This window comes from Pinus tabuliformis, chromosome 2_1, assembly GCF_031772625.1.
Source record: "Pinus tabuliformis cultivar Carrire ecotype Pingquan chromosome 2_1, CPIR1, whole genome shotgun sequence".
Classification (NCBI taxonomy): Eukaryota; Viridiplantae; Streptophyta; class Pinopsida; order Pinales; family Pinaceae; genus Pinus; species Pinus tabuliformis.
In genome coordinates, this window is record NC_142299.1 from 532,652,020 (window position 1) to 532,669,146 (window position 17,127).

At 34.6% G+C, this 17,127-nt stretch overlaps 1 pseudogene; it reads right to left on the reverse strand.

Moving 5' to 3' along the window:
- Positions 1-717: 717 nt before the first annotated feature.
- Positions 718-1,579, reverse strand: LOC149201351 (putative serine/threonine-protein kinase WNK11 pseudogene; annotated as a pseudogene).
- Positions 1,580-17,127: the final 15,548 nt, after the last annotated feature.

The window sequence follows — 17,127 nt, forward strand, 5'->3', positions numbered from 1 at the left end:
GATGTTTTTCACTTCTCAAAATTTGCTTTGCATGCTAACTCATTCTAATACTTTACACCACCATAAATCTCTAAGAGTCTTTTGCTACCTACAAAGACATAGCCATAGTTTAGAGTTTCTACTCAATGTTTCATATTAGGTGGTTGAAATAGCTTATAGCCTCTCTTACATGTTTAATTTGAAGTTTGGATTATTCCTTCTACAAGATTTTCAATAATTTTCTAAAATTTATGCAATATCAGTTATTTAAAAATTATATTCTAAACACAACATATGATATATGATATTTTAATTGACAAATTTATAATAAATTAAATTATCAACCAATCAAAATTAAAATAATTGAATGCCAATAAATTTAATACTTAAACACCCTAAATATAATACTTTTCCATATCACAAAAAATAAAAATAAAAATAAAATCCAAATAATTTTATATTAGGCAAAAAAAAATCTGGCCAAATAACCTACCATAAATCTATACACATCTAAAATCATTTATCTATCTTTCCGAATTGCTAAATCTAGGAGATATCAAATAATGTGGCAAAATGAGCCATTATAAATCTATAGACATAATTTCATTTAGCTTGTAGATTGTGTTATTGTTATTTATAACAACTTTTCCTCACATTAACTATGGAAAGAATGTGGGCAGATCTCAAAAGTAAATAGGCAGAAATCCATCTATCTTGTTCAGTAAAACAACTTGGCATCTAATAGGTGCATGCTTGTACTCCTTTAAAAAATGGGTCCATCAGAAGTTCTGCAGCAGAAGGCCTCACCGGTGCTGCCGCCAGGCATTTTTCAATAAACTGTTTCATTTCTTGATTGGTAACCTTTTCCAATGCTGCAGGCCTTATATCAGAACTCACCTTCTTATAAATTTGAGCAACGCTACGGCATTCACTATAAGGAATTTCTAAAGTAACCATCTCCAGCAAACACATGCCGAAAGAATAAATATCTACAAGCTCATTATAATCCTCCTCATATAATTCTGGGGCCATGAATTCCAGAGTACCGAGGACAGTGTGTGCACAACGATCATTTCCCAGTGTAGTGGCAAGACCCAGATCCCCAATCTTCAGAACGCCACTATTGCCATTCACAAAAATATTGCTGCAATTTAAATCTCTGTGAATTACACAAGGGTCATGATTATGAAGATAATGCAATCCTCCCAGTATCTGAAGTGCCCAATTCTTCAAAGCCTTCATGGAGACATGACGGTGCTTCTGGCGGTACTCTCTCAGAGTACCTGAGGTACAGACCTCGGTAATGAAATTCACATGACTTGTCTTTCTATCCAGCCATGCATTGTAGAGCATAATTATGTTCTTGTTCCTCAGAGATTTCAACAGACGGACTTCTGCATAGATCCTCTGTATGGAAGCATCATCTAGGTTTTGCAGAGGCACCTTGTTCCAAGCAACCTCAATACCTTCTTTCTGATCAAAAGCTCGGTATACCTTCTTGGCCCAGCAAATCTTCATAGCGACCATACCTACCAGTGGGATCCAGTTCCACAAAAGGTTCCCTGTCCTTATCACAGGTGTCATATTCTACACTAGGCATTTCTCTACCTCCTGTAAAGAAAACCCTAGCCCCAGAACTCCAAATTCGGTTCCTCTTCTAATTTGAATTTAATAAACAGAAACCCTTGCAGGGCTATAGGAAGACACAGAAATGGAGATTTTCCCTAAATTCGGAAGACGAACAGACAGCAAAGACAGAAGACTTTGCTTCCTGTGGGATTACTGACGACACTGACAGCATTTTCGCTCCAGAGATACTGAAAAAACAGAGCCGCCAGATTCAGAAAGCTACCCAATAAATTGAAGTGTAAAAATTAAAATTGCCAGGCAATCTTAAATCAAACCAGGAAATCCAAAACCCTAGTTCTACACAGAAACAAATTCTGTTGGTAGAAAAGAAATCTCGTAAAACTATTTTGATAAACAGAATCCTCGAAAAATAAGACTCTGAGCAGAACCATTGCAGTGCAGAGTTCCAAACACAGAGATCAAGAAAAGCAACCTTATAAAAACAAATAGGAGCATGGAGAAAACATACCTGTCTATCTGTAACCACAGAAATCGCTGAGTCTGTTCTCGTTAACCGAAAAAATATTTAGGTCGATAACAGGCAGAGCACCCTGAGGATGTGAATAACAGACGTGTATATATATACTTGAGGTTGCGTTTGACCCAGAAATACCAGCTACGCATAAATATCTGTCTGGATAATTATGGGGACTGAATATTCCATAACTGAAAGAGCATTGACACGTTCAGAGTAACTCGTTGGTTATGAGCTTTTCCCAACTTCCTGGATTGCTTTGTTTTTTATGTGGTTTATTGCTAGGTTGGTGATAGATTTTGATTTTCATTGAATTATTTTCTTTGATAAAACAAATAGATGAAATAGATGACATTTAGTTTAACTGAGAGATGGAATAGATTGCTCTAGATTGCTCTCATAAAATAAATAAAATTTAGTTTAATCGAGAGATAGTGTTTTTTTAAGAATATATAGATATAGATGAAATAGATTGCTCTCTTAAAATAAATAAATAAAATTTAGTTGAATTGAGAGATAGTGTTTTTCTAGAGTATATATATATATATATATATCTATATATATATATATGTGTGTGTTTTTTTAGAATATATAGATATAGATGGAATAGATTGTTCTCCTAAAATAAATAAATAAAAATTAGTTTAATCGAGAGATAGTGTTTTTTTAGTATATATATATATATATATAAGTAATTTTAATTAAAAATTTGGAAGAATTTTTTATAAAATTTGTTTAAGTTGTTTAATTTATAGAAATGGAGTGTTTCTAGAGATTTTTATGGTGCTGAATTTATTTATGGATTAAAAAACGTATTTTAAATAATAAATAAGTCAATCTGAAAAAAACAATTTCATCTACTAGCTACATTGTGCCTTTATTTAGAGAAAAATGTGTAATTATTTTAAATTATTTAAATTTTTACAAAATTGAAAATATTTATTTACACTTTTATAGATTTTAGTAGACTTGAAATTGTTGTGTGAAGGCCCCTCCCTTGTCTCACAATGAAAAGAGTTTCATACATCTATTTGATTTTAAAAAATAAATTATTATTGTTATCATTATTATTATAAGTTAATAGAATTTTCTAGATGTTATATGAATACAATGTAATCGAATTTATCACAACCTTAAAGTGGAAAAAAACAAGAAGAGATCATTAATGTTGATGTGATACAACTCTCTTTGTTCTTTAAAAGTTGAACAAAATGTTAGTTGTCATATTTTTTTATGGTTAATTTTAGTTAATTTGTATTGTACATTGCCTAGGTGTACATTTAAACATATAATGTTTGTTAAGATAAGGTATGGTATAACTTCTATGTATTGATGGATATGGATAAGTCGTTTAATCTTGTAACAAACTTTTTTTAATTATTGAAATATAATGATATAGAAAGTGAGAGTTCACATTAGCTTAGGTATATGATTAAAAAAAAAAAAAAAAAATCATGATCTAGGTCGATTTGGAATTGGATGAAATCCCTAAGGATATTTTTCCACCTTTCAAGAATCTTAGATCATGATAAAATTGTACTCATGCATAATATTTGTTCTGAAATTCTTATATGATTGTAGTTAAAAAGAAGGCTTGACTACAGCAATATTACTTTACAATAGCATGGATGCCAGGATCTTGGATGGAGTGGATGTATTATCTTGTCCATATCTAAATCTGGGCTCTTAATAAAATCAAATGCAAACACATAACCAACTTTGCATCTAATCAAATATGTGATGTAGCTTAACATTATGAGATTGTTGAAGCATGCAGGGGGATAATGAGTGTAGAGGGATCATTCAAGGACCTCAAGGAAATTAGAAAATAAAATTCACTTGGGGATTAGGCCATATATCTAATAATGAGGTCGAAGCCCTAGCAATGTATCTAGGAATCACTTTCTTAAAGAATATATGGTAGTGTGATGTGGTGATTGTTGGAGACTCTCATTATTATAAGACCATTGAGCCAAAGAAGAGCTCCCTTCATCCCCACCTTCGCTTGCACATTTCAAAGATAATCTTACTCCTCCAAGCCTTTGATCAAGCTCATTGCTTTTAGATTAAGTAGAAATAAAACTCTCACATTGATCAAATAGCCTACATACACTGTATTTTTTAATCTCATTGACACAAATTCTCTTCTTTGCATTTTTTTATTTAATACCCAAGGATTTTTCATCTCATTGGAGCATTCATAGCCTAAGTACATCATTTTTCGGACTAGAAATTCATTCCTTAACATCATAATCACTCAACACAACAATAGTTTCCTCATACATTGAAAGGTGAGTTTCCTCATACATTGCACCTTTCATCCCATTTGCCTAACACCATTTCAAAATGAAGAGAAAGTGAGGATGATTTCCACTTAAACTAAGAGGAATTATGAGGAAGAAAGACATCCCCACCAACACAGTGCCCAAAGAGGGATTAGTCAACATATCCAACCCAAGAAGTTATTCAACCATCCAATAAGCCTAGATATTAAGGGGTATGGTTCAATTCAAGATGAAGCTAACTAACCAAATCAACTATGCAACACAATGTTTAAGGGGTGCTACCCTCTTAAGGGCCCAACCTTCAACCAACCAACTCAACTAGGCAATCCAATGTTTGAGATGTGCCACCCCCTTGGGGTCCCATCCTTCTAGGGGCACCTACATTATTCTATCATTTAATCATGTGAGTTACATATAAAGGCATCTCTTTCTATCCTGGAGTTTGTGCATATCCATTTTATATTATTTTGTAACTTTTAGTGACATACATACCTAGATTAGGGTTTTTGAATTGGAGAATTTGTAAGTCTATAAGGCCTCTTGGATTCATTAATAAACTGAGGAATTTTTTTTTTATCTTCTCCATTGCTTATCTACTTTTTTGGATCAACTTCAACTTCATCTTATGATTTCTTTATCTCTTCGATCAAATATAGTTCTGTCTTGTGGACTATTTATCTAGCTCTTGTTTGCAACTATCTATTTCTAATCAAGTGAAGCCATTGATTATGGCCCATATGGAAGTTTCTTCCATTTTAATGGGTTAGAGACATTAATTTATCCATTCTTTTATATTTTTCACATTTTCTCTTTAAGAAATTCACATAAAGTATTGAAGGTTACTTAGTGGTCCTTAGGGAAATGCAATTCAAACTTACCATGGAAACTTAGTAGACAAAGGAACGGAGGGAGCAAGCTAACTCTAAACTTGATGGCGTTGTCAGGAAAAAAGAACAACTTTACTTGAACATTGTTAAACATACTTTGGCTCCCAAAAGATTAGGAAAAAGAGGCTAAGGACACCTTTCTTGATATTTTTGATACATAAGACCTTCTTGTTTATCTAGTTGACTTTGTAGATCTCTCTCCTAAGGTGCTTGTTAGAAGTGCTTTCAACCATCAATATATAGAAAGCTCTTAAAGAAAATTAATCATTGCAAATGTTGAAGATGTGAAATATAAGTTAATTTAATTTACTATTTGATTAATAAACTATATAATTTTACTACTTTTTATTTGGTTAGATTGTAGAACATATCTCTACAAATTTGTGAGAAAGATAATTCAATCTATTTTGATAATATAGAATTGGCTAGTCAAATTAAACCTTCTACTTTAGTATGTTTAAGAAATGTATTTTTATTTGATAAATAAGATCATAGTTTGATTTGGAAAAAACAAAAGGTAACAAATAAAAAATATATATTTTTTTTTTTTCTAAATAAGACTATTTCTATTATTCACATTAAAAGTGTAAAATTACAACATGACGAGCAAAAAGAACCAGCTGTCCAGAAGGGAAGGCAGCATGAAACAGAAAGTGTTTAGAGCATAGATGTTGGACAAGACCATGTTTTGCAGTCCCGCGCAGGGGATCCAGAGGAACACAATTTAGCCTTCCTGAGCTTACCAGATTTACAAAAAAACAAACATGATTGACCTCGACACAACAGCAGATAAAAAAGATTGACAGTATTGACAAAAAGCCCTCGCTATTGGGCCGCATAACCTGAAAAGAAGCTGCAAAGCTTGGTTTAAACTTCAGGAGTCTCCTCCACGATCCTGCACCATCCACCGTCAGCCAGGTCCTGGGCTTGGGCCTCCTCATTCGCAGTCGAAACCGGGGGCGCAGGCTCCATCATTGTGTCATTGACGTTGCTGGCCAGCGTTTCCATGTCTCGCGAGGAACCTGCAATTGGCATCGGAACTGTTCCCTGGTCCTCCCGAAGAACACTGGATTCACCCTCTTCTTGGGCTTCCTTGAGAAAGAGCACAGATACATGGGCAATGATCCGAAGACAGTTCAGGGAGCAGTTGAATGTAAAGATTGCAGAGCCGAAGGAGGGCGAAGACAAGGAACCTGGGGAGCTGGGTTCAAGAAATTGATGGGCCTCAAAATGCTCCCTCTTCCACTACAAGAGCGAGGGTGCTGACTCGAAGTAGCATCACCGGAAGAAGGGCGAGAAGGAGCGCCCCGAGAGGTGCCTCTGCGGCTGAGAATTCTTTGGCGGAGTCGAGGCATGACAGCAGAGACAACGCCTTTATGGATTACAGAACAAACCACCGGAGAGATATGTCTCAGACCAAACACACAAGCTATCGGACAGGAGTGCAAAGCAGCAGCGGGAGTCGGAGAAGTAGATGAAGGCTTCGAGCTAGCTGAGCCAGAGCCCAACCAACACAACACAAGGAGCAGCAAAATAAACCCATGGTGGAGTCTGGTTAATATGCACCTTCCCTGCCTCGAGACCCTCCCACCATAACTGTGTCATTCATGGGAGCCGAGAGCCGAAACAAGGCAACGCGTGCGGAGGTGAACAGAGTATTAATGTCACCAGCAGACATTCCCTTAAACCAAGTTAAACCCACCTGCTTGTGATCCTCCCTCCACATGGATCTGGCTCCGCTGTACAGGGTTGGCAGGTGGCGGCTTTGCTCAGCCCACTCCAGTCCCATCCCAATGAAAGCAGCCTTAGACACCCGCATCCGGGGAACAAATAAAAAATAGTTACTACACATGAATTATTTATTTATTTAAATAATATCTGAGATATAAACAATAAAATTCAAATACATCAAAGTTTCTTAAGGATTAATGATAATTCACAAGGAAAAATTCATTGTAAAGAATTACATATAATAAACCAATATAAATGGAAACAAGTAGTAAGTTTGTTTATTGATTTGATGAAGTTTTCTATTTCATTCATATAATCATATTATTTTCATTTCGATTTTATATATTAATTCCAAATCTCATATCACAAGAACAAATAAGAAGTATGATGACTTTTCTTTTCTCTTCATAAAAAGCACAAGAGCAAATAGGGATATTTCCTAACTTTTGTTCCACATTTTATTTTTAATTTTTTTATAATTAATTTAATTTAATTTTAAAATTTAAGTTGCTTCAATTCCCTAATTATTTCCATGTTCATATTTCTTTAATATTCTTTTGAAGTATTAAAGGTTTATGATTTGGAGAAAAAAAATAATTTTTTTAATTAAAATAATTTTTTTAATAATATATATTAAAATTAAAAAATTATTTATATAAATTTTAAAATATAAAATATAAAATAATTATTAAGAGAAAAAATTAATAATAATATACTGGGTAGCGAATTTCTAAATCCTACGTACATATACACAAAATAATGTATTTTAATAATTATGATAAAAGTAAATGTTTTTATTATATTATTTAAAATTTTATAAAAAAATAAAAAATAATAATAATTAGAAATTATGAATACTGAATTTCTAAATCTTATTTACATGCATAAATTAAAATATATAATAAACATTAAATTTAATAATAATTATATTATAAAATAGAAAATCATATATATATTATTAAATAAACCCAAAAAAATATATAGTAAATAAATAATATATATCCACTTCTAATCTAACCTAAAATAAAATATATTGCATATATTTGGAAACAAATTTAATATTTTAATAAATTATATATTTAAATCTATATCATAAAAGTATTGGAAAAGACGCATATTCATAAAATATTTGTTTGGATAATTACCGGGTCTGGATATTGCATAACTGAAAAATAATCACACATTCAAAGTGATTCTTTCGTTATGAGCTTTTCCAACGTATTGTATTGTTTGGTTTGATAATGGTTAACAATGCGTTGAAAGGTATATTTTTATAAAATTATTTAAATGATTAAAATTGAAAATATTTATTTATATTTTTGTAATTTTATAGTTTATAAAGGTGATCAATTTGAAAAACTAAACATGTTCTTATTCTTTGCAATTGGTTATGCATATGCTTCTGAGATAAGAGGAACTATTACAACTAACTCAGGGAAAAGCAATTGATTGTAAGGTATTTATTTTATTAATATGCTTGAAAATTAAATATGGATAGTGTCCTATGTTGTTAAAGAAAAAGATTATATTTACATACATTTGGAATAGAAATAAAGGATAAATATTAGAGTTGCTAGCAATTTATAGTTTTTTAAATTTACCATGTATCAAAGAACAAAGGTAATGGTTGAATTCTAATAATTACATAGAAACAAAAAGACAAATATTAACATTATTAGCAACTTAATATGGAAATTTAGAAGACATCTAGAATCTAGTGATTGAATTCTAATCATTGTAGAAGACAAAATGAGTACATTGCAAAAGATGCATTTTGAATATGGAAATTTTATAATATGAATTTGAGAAAACTAAATTATGTTTCCATCCTTTAAAAATGGGGAAACATATATGATTTTGATATGTACAGGGCATATGACAATTAATAAGGGAAAGACAGTTGATTTAAAGGTGTATATAGGTATATGGTTGTGATATTTATAGGGGCATATGCATATTAATTAAGGGAAAGACAATTTAAAAGTGGGGTAGTCATATGGTTGTGATATGTAAGGGGGTATATAGCTATTAATCAAAGAGAAACAATTGATTGTAAAATATTTATTATATAAATATGCTTAAAAACAAGTGTCAGTGTCTTATGTTATTATGAAAAGGGAAATATTACATCAACATAAACTTATAATAAAATAGAATCAATCATCAATAACTTATAATTGTGTATATTTATTACATAACTAGAATCTAATTAAAAATAACTTGAATCAATTATCAATAACTTATAATTTTGTATATGTATTACACAACTAAAATCTAATTAAAAATAACTTATAATTTTGTAAATGTATTACACAACAAGAATCTCATTAAAAAGAGCATTTGGAAATTCAACTTAAATTCTAATAATTGTGGAGGCAAAATGGGTACATAGTAAGTCTAACCATGTCAAAAAAATATTACTTTAAACCATAAAGGCTGTTTTAATATAAATTGGTGGTTGTATGTGAAAGTTAAAAAAGTGTGTAACATGTGTTGCGCCGCAATACTCAGTTCAAGTAGGTAGTTGGAACCATTGAGTTCTTTTTAACTTCTCAAAATTTGTTTTGCGTGTTAACTCTTGCTTTAAGATGTCATTCTAATACTTCACACCACCAAAAATGTCTAAATTCCTTATGCTACCTATGAACGACATAGCCATATTTTAGAGTTTTTACTAAATGTTTCATATTAGGTGGTTGAAGTAGCTTAGCCTCTCCTACATGCCTTATTTTAATTTTGGATTATGTCTTGATTCTAAACAATGGATTCAATTTCCAAATGCATAATTATAATGTTGAATTAGATTACATTATATAAAAATCTCACCTTATAATCTACAAGATTTTCAATAATTTTCTAAAATTTATACAATATCAATATTTTAAATTTTTATATTCTAAACAAAATATATAATATTTAATTGACTAATTTTCCAATTTATAAAAAATAAATTACCAACAAATCAAATATAAAATAATTGAATGCCAATAAATTTAATACCCATAATGTTGTATATAAAATAATTTGCAATATTGTCAAAACTAAGAAACATCCAAATAATTTTATCTCAAAGATTTTTTCATATTACAAAAAAATTCCATAATACAAAAACTAAAAAATAACCAAATAATTTTATTTTTCACCCACTATTCAAACATCCACTAAACATGATACGTATCCATAGCTTTCCAAATTGCAAAATCTAAAAGATATCAAAATAATTTGGCCAAATAGCCCACTATAAGTATGTACAAGTGTAATATCATTTATCTACCTTTTCAAATTGCAAGATCTAAGAGATCAAAATAACATGGCCAAATAGCTCCTTATAAAGCTATACACATCTAATATCATTTATCTTCTAGATTGTGTTATAGTTATTTATAACAAAAATTTCTTCACATTAACTATTAAAATAAGTGTAATATAAAGTTGCTTAATACTGACTCTCATGCAAAAAGCAATTGATAATTTTAAATAATAATAATAATTTTAAATTTATATATATTAAACATGCATCTAAATTAAACATACTTTAATATAATTTTAAATTAATATAATATTAAAAGCTATATAAAAAAAATTAAGTCAAAATTCTATTCGTTCATTAAAAAAGAGGTACATCGGTTTCAAAATGCAGGTAGTCTCACCCCGACCAGGTTTGTTGACTACTGCGATCAGCATATGACAAAGAAACAAAAGAACAGCTAGAGATCAAAATCACCAAAAAACATATAAAACAAGAAAAACTCCTATAACCATGCTCAATCATATGAAGTAATAGAAGCAAGATTGTTCAGAGCAATCCCTGGAGGAGGAGGAGGGTGGAAGGGGCACTATACATGCTCTTCGAAGTGCACCATCCATGACTCCAACTTCTCCACTTTCTCTGTTAGGAAATTCTTACTGCACCATACCACCACGACTCATTCCTGAACATGACATTGGAAGTAATGCATCTTGTTCAATGTAACAGTGAGTGCTACACGTTCTTCATGATGCACCCTCTCAAAGGTTTCCAGCGGGTCCAGTATAGACGGGATCAAATCTCGACAGTTATCCAAACAGCAATGACATTTCGTCGTTACTCCACACTTGGGTCGTCTCACTTTCCCTTTGTTGCCTACGCCCCTTTTCCGTGTTCCCCCACCCCTCATCGAAATCCGTGAGATGTCCCCCCACGACCAACCGATGAACCACCATGACCACCACGAGCCCCGAAAGTCGCCCGACCTCCTTTGCAAACAATGTGACCACCCCCCCAGAGCATGGAGATACCTCTTATCCATTTCCACTTACAAGTGAGATCCTCGACCACCCAGACTGGCAGAAATTCGCTTAATCGGGGGGAGGGAACGAGCATTGCCCAACTATGAATGCATCGTAGCAAGGCCAATGGCACCAGGAAAAGGCAAAATGAGAAAGAAAATACTAACCCACACCTGAATTATGACTACAGGGAAAATCCCCAACCACGCCATAAAAGCATTAACCAGTCCAGCCAGGGAAGCTGCTAGACACCAAGACCCAGTCCGATGGTGAAACATTTAATCACCAACTCACAGATTCCAACCCCTCGCAAACAAAACACTGCTCATAATCCCTGAGAGAAGACACCCCACCACCACGGGAGACCTTTACAAATGCAGAACCCCATGGGAGAGTCATTCAGAAGAGGAAACCTACTACCGTGAGATATAGATGAGAGCTAAAAGCTTGAATACCCGGCCACCCACAACAAATCTCGCAAGTTTGATCCAGTTACTATGCACCAAACCCTTATCCCTCTCAGAGAAGCTTGAGGCCACACGCAATAAAAGAAAGCAACCAATTCAATTACCATGACGTTGGGAGGGGGCACCGGCGGCGGAAGCACCCCCAGTCCAAGGCAAGATGTCAAACACAGAGGTTCACACTGCTATCTGAGCTCAAGCATCATCCAACAAATTGCCACAATAACCAAGTCGCATGCCATAATAGAGGTGCACCACCTTCCATATACCCTCGATGATTGTAATAGCCTTGGTGAAAATTCCATGTAATAAAAGTTAAAAATAATAACCATGGTTGATGGGACATGTATTCCAAGTTGAATGTTGGGCCAGACATCCTAGGGTGTGTTCATTTGGTTGTTTATGGCTAAGGAAATTGGAAAAGCCAATGGCTAAGGCTTTGGAAAGGAAAAATGGAATTTTTGGCATAATTATTTATGAAAATAATGGAAATTAGGAGAAAAGGAGGTGAAAGGTCGCAGGTTGCATGTGAGGAGAAAAATGAAGGAAAATAATAGAAAATGAAGAAAATAGAAGCCTCACTCATAAAAGGGCTTCTGTGGACCAATTCATGGCTTTGTTGGTTCAATGTTGGAGCTCTCTCATTACTCTCTCTCTCTCTCTCATACTCTTGGACAATTAGAGTTTTTCTTGGAGCACTTTGGCATCGAAGCAAGAAAGGCATAGAAGGCAAGAGGAAGCAAAGATCAAGCAGGGAAAGGAAGGATCAAGCAGCTACGACAAGCTTCATTGCAGGTAACGAGTTGCATGTGTATTTTCCTTGCTAGATTTGGCATGCATGGGATTGCATGTCGCTCTTTTCTACCATGGCATGGGTTTTTCCAGGTGCAACAGTATTTTCAACCTAACCTTGTCATTTCCTGATAGCTTTGATGAGATGGGTTCCCTCATATGGTTTATGTGAGATGGCTAGATTGGATTTGAAGATGAGTGGGGTAGATCTCTGAATTGACAAACACATGGCCTGAGTGTTCCCTAAACCAGACTGAGGATAACGAAGCCACTGGCCTAGTAACCCCTGAATCGGAATGTGGGTTGTGGTAAATCCATATTGTGTGCCTTGGTGGGCCTAGGAATCCTTGTCGGTGAATGGCGAGATATACGATAAAGCCAAGAGGTGTGTTTTCTCTTCATTAGCCCTAGTGATCCCGAGATGGGATGCACGGTAAATCCTAGAGAGTATGTCTTGGTGTAGGGCCTAATGATCCCTAGATCAGACTATGGATGCATAGTAAATCCTGAGAGACTAGGAGGCACTCAAATACCTCACGGTGTAGGCGGAGAACTCCGGTGGAATCCATGTTGATCGGTGTTTTTGATGTGTTCTATGAGTCCCACATTCATGCTTAGAATATGGCACGGGGGTGATTGGATGAAGAGATACTTGGCTCAACCAATCTATGGTCGGATGGAACGTGGTAGTCCCATCTTCGGTTGGTTTATTGCTTCATTAATGAGAAATTCATTCCCTTGATTTTCATGTGGAAATGTACTATTACTTATGTGGATTTTGATGGCTGATATGTTTATGGTATTTTTGTTCCTATTATGCTGGTTATATGTATATTTTATGACAGCAGCTATGTATGGCTCTTAGCATGTTCTTACTTGTATAGGAATGGATAATGTGTCTATGACCTAATAGATGATAATGCAGCAAATGACATGAGGAAACAATGGTTCATAGCAATTCTCAGATAAGTATGAGGTCCCTACACTTAATTTTGTTGTTTACACTTCTAGGTTACATGTTGATGATATGTTTGGAGAAATGCATGCCATGCCTGGTAGGGTTTGGTTATGGTCTTTTTCAGCTTATTGCTTTTACATCATTGTTTCCCTGTATTTTTACTGATTCTAAGCTATCATACCATTATGGGCAGTGACCGGGGTCGCTGGCATAGAACTGACAACTTTTGTCTCTGATCGCTGGAAGGCAAGCATGTGCAAGTGACTTTGGGTTTCTAGTCGCTCCCTTTCCCATAGCATGAGAACGACTATGGCCTATGAGATCTAGAACAACAAAGAGACCCAGGGACATGATATCTGAGCGGTTGACTTGTCTCCTGAGGGTTTTTTTGATGATGTTGGATGATTTTGTGTGAATTTTCGTCGATTCCACTTCCTTAAGGTCACATAGGAGGTCGAATAAGATCATAGTATCCTCTCGTCTCATGTTTACCCCGGTGGGCATGGTTACTTGGGTGGATGTGGGACTAGGTTGTTCCTAAATGTCGTTTCAGAGCACTTCAACTCTTGGACTGAATGGCTAGTGTGTGTTGGTCATGCATGCATGTCAATTGCATGTGTGCCTCTTACACTTGCCCTTCATGTGCTCGTTGCATATGCTTGATGATTGACTATGGTTGTAGTATGGTTATCATGGAGAATTTGATATTGATTTCATGAAATGTAATTGTCATGAGTATGTGGCTGGTTTCATATGGTTATGTGTCACTTACATGTTGATTTTATGTCACCTACTTACATCCTTGTAGGCTAGGTTACATTCTTGAATACTTTGACTACATGTATCAGTCTTGTAGGTTGATTACAAGAACTCATTGCTTATGTTCGACTACATGTGTTTATGTGTATGTGTAATCGATTAGGCATTGCTTATGCATACTGTTGGTTGCATGTGGAAATGTGTACAATGGATTAATGGTGGTTGTCATGCATGAGGTCATATCATGCATTGTTTATATGGCCTTGCATGGATGAACGGACCCTAAGTAGAGTGATGTTTATGTGTTGATACATTTATTTGCTTATGTCTATATGTTGTTATGATTATCTTATACATGTATCATGTTGATTTGGTAATCTTGTAGACAAGGTATCCTCCCCGAGCTATACTAAGGTGCATTGATTTACTGTGATTTTGTTTATCTGAAATATTATGCATTACAGGAAGAAATATCAAATGGCTAGCAAGATGGTTGACTACAAGGACTCTCCCTATGAATCTGAAGAGCGGTATGGTGTTGGGAATCCTTCCGATTTGGCAATTACATTGAGAAATTTAAAGGAAGAGATAAGGAGTTGTAAGGCAGATAATGACCAGATCATACAGGCACAAGAGAAGCAAGAAGAGGTTAATGCTATCCTTCTTAAGAGTTTGTCAGAATTGCAGTGACAAGGGTCGTTTCGGATCAGCCATGGGCATGAGGATGAAACTAATGGGGCATATGGAAGAAGGTCTTTGTAGTATGCCTAGGGGGGTTATTATGGGGTACAGAGGGAGGTACCCAAGGGAGTAATGTAATAATGTAATAGGCCATAGTTAATAAATAAAGTGGTTAACCCGCATCATGTAATGGACCACAAGTAATTAACAATAATGTGATAAGCCCATTGTATTAGATATATGGTATTGAGAGACCCATGGTATTGTATGTATGAAGCCTACCACCTATAATAGATTTGACCTGCAAATATATAAAAATAGAAATATGCCCATAAATAACAAGATCTAAATATAGAAATGCTTCTCTTTATTAGTCAAAACCCTTTAGGTAGTTTAACACCATACAATCACCCCTTAAGGAAGGAGAACACTCCACAAGCCATATGTTTTCCAATACAATAATCCTTCACATCTCTTCATAGGGAGTCTCTAGCCTCTATATAGGCTTTATACATACAATACCATGGGTCTCTCAATACCATATATATAATACAATGGGCTTATCACATTATTGTTAACTACTTGTGGTCCCTTACATGATGTCGGTTAACCACTTTATTTATTATCTATGGCCTATCACATTATTACATTTTTCCCTTGGGTACCTCCCTTTGTACCCCATAATATCCCCCCTAGGTATACTACACAATCCATACCCAAAATCATGTTATACGATCCAAATGGAAATACATTCAAATGTGTTGTTGTAGGCATACCATTTAACTCAAATGCGCAAGCTCTAACCAAAAGGTGAAATCTCTTCTTTGTGCCTGTAGCCAACTGTACAAACCAAGATTCTGCATGCACTTATTTTCTCAAACCATACTTATCCACTATGTCGGGGTTAATATCACTATAATTAGATCATGGATCAATCAAAATAGAAACAACTTGATCACAAAGCTTAGCGTCCATATCAATGATAGATTGTTGATGATCTGCATGCTTGTTGTCTACAATAGTGTAAATCTGAGGAATGTTATGACCAACATCCCCAACTATATGCACCTCCTGAGCACTATAGATCTGGGATCTACCATCCTGATACTGTGTACAATCCCTCTTACGATGATCCTTGCCACATATCCAACACTGCAACGGTGTTCTACCATCACCTCTAATCTGTTGCTCTCCATGTCCCTTCTCAACTGTATTAAACTTCTTGTAAGGGAGCACATGTTTCTCACTTGTATCTTGAGGTCTTCCCACTTTTGTGTCCATTTTCCTTTAACCTTCTCATTTTCGTTTGAGTGATGCTTAGGCTCAACTTTGTGCTTCAATTGCTCATAACAATGTTTCAACTTTCAAATGGCCTCGTCCAACGATCTAAGTGCATTGAACTCAATGTGGTCTCTGTATACTATTGGTAATCCGCTAATGAATCTCTTAACCTTGGCATTCTCCTCCTTGAGGTAAGGCGCATATCTCAACAACTCCAAGAACATGCTAGTATACTCATCATCTGTCATGGAACCCATATGCAACTCATAAAACTCCTTAGCTCTATCATCACAGTACCTTTCTAAAAATACTTCTTCTTGAAAAACCTCTCAAACTCATTCCAAGTCAATTTATCCTCTCAAATACCTTTAACATTATTCACATCCTCCCACCATATATTTTCTTTCCCTTTAAGATTGAAAATGGTTATCTTTGCTTTCATTTTCTATGAATAATCATGCAACCTAAATAAATTCCTCACACAAAGCAACCATGCCTTTCATCCTACGATTTCTTCATATGTCCATCAAATGTAGGTGTCTTTTCTTTCTTAAAATTATCTGGAAAATATCCCTTGTCACGCCCCCTGTAAGGATGATAATGATGATGATTATAATTCCTATTTGAGCCTAAACTAGAATAGTACATGTGTCTATCACCCCTCCTACCCAGAGTGTCCAAGTACCTATTATCTTTGATCATGTCCTCTCTATCTGATCTGTACTCACCATGAAACCTATTTCCATATTCCCCATTACTTTTTTCCTCCTGCTCATGGTTGATCCAAAGTGGTCCCTGTCACTGCAATTCTGAAAAACTCTGAAGTATCATTGTATTTGACTCTGCTTTTTTCTCATGTGCTTGTATGATTTTGTCATTGTCTAACTTACAACTCCTTATTTCTACCTTTAAGATTCTCAGTGTGTCTGCCAAATCA